General features: G+C 29.4%; 1 long non-coding RNA gene across 1 annotated transcript; it reads right to left on the bottom strand.

Moving 5' to 3' along the window:
* Positions 1–909: 909 nt before the first annotated feature.
* On the bottom strand, positions 910–2,663 carry LOC123306096. Its single transcript, XR_006536886.1, has 4 exons — positions 2,606–2,663; positions 1,987–2,168; positions 1,030–1,155; positions 910–962 (listed from the first exon to the last, which is right to left on the bottom strand). It is a non-coding gene; the product is annotated as an uncharacterized LOC123306096 (long non-coding RNA).
* Between the last annotated feature and the right edge of the window lie 528 nt (positions 2,664–3,191).

The raw sequence follows: 3,191 nt of genomic DNA, 5'->3' as shown, positions 1-3,191 counted from the left end.
TATTCATGTTCCTTATTTTTTATGTGTTCAATCATTTGAGTACTTAAAAAATTAATATGAAATATGAATTTTAAATATGAATTTTTTGTCCCGCTTAATAACTACTTGTCCCGTATAATAATTGATTAAATTTTAAAATGTCCCGGAATAACTTTTTACAAAGTTGACATTACTATAGATACAACAGTCTTTTCAGAAGCCGTTAAGCATATTGTGCAAACAAAGCCTTGTTATAAGAACATTAAGTTAACTTCGAATTAACAGTAAAAATTTGTTGCCGGCTGTTATTATTAGCCACTATAATGATATTTTATCAATGTTCATAACATTGATTGGTAAAACTGAAGTTCAATGTCCTTTAGTACATAGAATTTTATGACTGAGTTATTAGAAAGTGTATAGTGAAATCCTAATGTTCGTAATGCACACGTTTCTTAACTACACAACTTTTAGTCATCTTTGGTATATTCATCTATTATATGAACTTATCACTATCGATAAGTATATATATATTGTATATGACTTTACAAAATGAAATCTGCGTCTTTCGTGAATCAAACTGTAAAACCAGATAAAAGATATGAAAAACCACTAATTTAAAACAAACATCACTTATATTTTTTCAAATACTTTTTTTTACAAACCAGTACCATAATCAGAAAAAGGGACAACTCTCATTAAGGTTTTACTTTTCGAATTTTGATTCAAGCTGGAAAATTGCTTACAAAATTTATTTTAAAAACAAATTTTGTACATATAATTTATTGATGTAGGTACTTCCATTGTTTTTATCAACGTTTTTCTATAGTATACATTTCTAAACCCATAAGTCTTTCTCCTTAATTTTTTTCTGACTAAGGTGGTCCATAGTAACCATTTTACGAGCAACCTTTACAGCTAATCATTTTCTCAGTACAAAATCCAGCAAATTTTGCTCCTTTTAGGGTGAATTCCACAATATTCTTAAAAAAAAATACGTTTCTAATATTAGATATATCAAAATTCCTTTCAGAATCCGAAATTTCTCACCTCTAAACCAGAAAAGCACTGTAACAACACGTAACAACAAACATACCAGCAAGAACAGATTTGAGAAACCCAAATTCCCGCTAAGATTAAAGCTAAGAACCATAAAACACACCAAATACACCCCATCTAATGAATGCAAAAAAAATTATACTGAAACTTAAAATATAGAGGAAAATGCTGTAACAGGTGGCACACAACCTCTAATGGCGAATTCACATACAAAGCAGCGGGAGATGAGAAACAAGCGATTAAAGTAATAAAAATGTCCAATGAGCTGTCTAAAAACTTAACAAAGCCGAACTAATAGGGATGAAGTAAACTAATAGGGATGAAACCAAAGTAAACTAATAGGGATGAAGAAGTTTCGTCAACAAGCTAGAGTTTTATAACTCTCTGTAGGTATTTTTTAAATTTCACCGATCCTGGTTCGAAAGAAATTAAGAAAATTAACCTAATACGTTTTTTATCATTTTCGTCAAAGTCGATCATTCTTCTTTGGAAATTTTACTATGAAGTTTTTCGAGCCATTGCTGGTGGAATGCGTTGAAGATATGACAAGAGCATACTTTTGTCATAGTGTATACCTAAAGACCGCAGGTAAAAATTTATTGAATCTTCTCTTGCCACTGCTCCGGAACTAATTGGTACTATAATAAATTTTGAAAAGTGGGGAATTGCGGTTTTAGTATCGCTCTCCGATAGCTACGACAAAAACAAAATGCGAGGAAAGTTTTCTAAAAATATTTCCAAAAAATTTTTCTACGATAAAAATGATTTTTGTGGGATTCTTGAATTTAGTTTTAAAACAAATATTAATTGTAAGTATGTATTATTTTTAAATTTTAAGACGTCCTCAAAAACTTTTGGAAAGAGAAGCATATATATGTTATATTATGTAGAGGTTGTGTGACCAGTGTTTCTTTTTTTTTTCATTTGCATGCATTATTTAAAATTTACCTCAAAGTTTTAGACTCAAACTTTTATAGTAATAAAGGCGAAGGGCACACCGTTAACATATCACAACACAATGGCAATTGTTGAATGTCCTTAAAAATCCAATGTGATATTCGCTCGATGAAATGGTTATCTCTGTTTTTCTACCTTTGTTTCAATGTACAATGTTATAAGATCATTTAGACCTGTAAGAAAAAATTTTGAAGATAGTTTGCTTCAATATTACGATGAGTAAAAACTTATTAAGTTATTAGGTGAAAATATTAAAATTTAAGTAGAGAATAATTATGATGAACACTCTTGAAGTTAAATATAATTATATATAAACAGTAAATATAATTTTTTTTGTCTGGCTTTTTCAAATTAACTGCAAATTAGTTAGATATCAAATAAGTATCGTAGACGTACGTAACTATAACATAAATTTGCATTTATTAAAAAAATATCATCTTCAATCTTTAAGTTACCAAAAATCCATTCACGAAAATCACCTAGCTCACAACATATTGTACAAAAGTGCTTTTGGCCATTTTTTTTTATCTGGCTATCCTTAATTTCTTATATATTCCTCATTTTTTTTTTTTTAAATTTGAAAAAACAAGCATTGCAAAATTACACATACCTCCGTTTTTTTCAAATAAAAACGGGCCGTCGAACCAGACAAAACTGTAATTTTTTACATTTGAGGTTTTACTTTTAAAATCTTTTGAATACGATTGATTACGAAAACAAATAAATAATAATTTGATTGATTGTGTCTCTATAACAACAATAACAAACAGCCACAAACAACAGAAAAATGCATTAATGCATAGTTTGCAAGTAAAAGGACCCCGCCCGATTAGATAGGAAAATGGATTTCCGTGAAATTTTTTTCTAACCGCCCCCGAAATTCTTCGGATCGTTCTGATCAAAATCTAGCTCACGCCCACAATAAATTACAAATGTTGAAACGACAAAAGATATTTTCCGAATGTTGCAAACTTTCAACACACGAAAACGAAAAACTTGATTTTCATAAAGACACTCGAGCTACCGTTAAAACTTTTTTTTTTTCATATTCACTAAACTTACATTTATCAAACCTTGAAGAAATTTTGATTCATTATGCGCGCTTCGGTCTATAAGATGCTGAGACAATTTCAGTTTGTATGAATGAAAATTGCATGTGATTGAAATTGGCTATATAAACGGTAATATTTTCAGTG

The sequence above is a fragment of the Chrysoperla carnea genome, chromosome 1 (genome assembly GCF_905475395.1).
Source record: "Chrysoperla carnea chromosome 1, inChrCarn1.1, whole genome shotgun sequence".
Taxonomy (NCBI): Eukaryota; Metazoa; Arthropoda; class Insecta; order Neuroptera; family Chrysopidae; genus Chrysoperla; species Chrysoperla carnea.
Note: the sequence above shows the minus strand (reverse complement) of the source record. Positions and strands in the feature narration are given on the sequence as shown.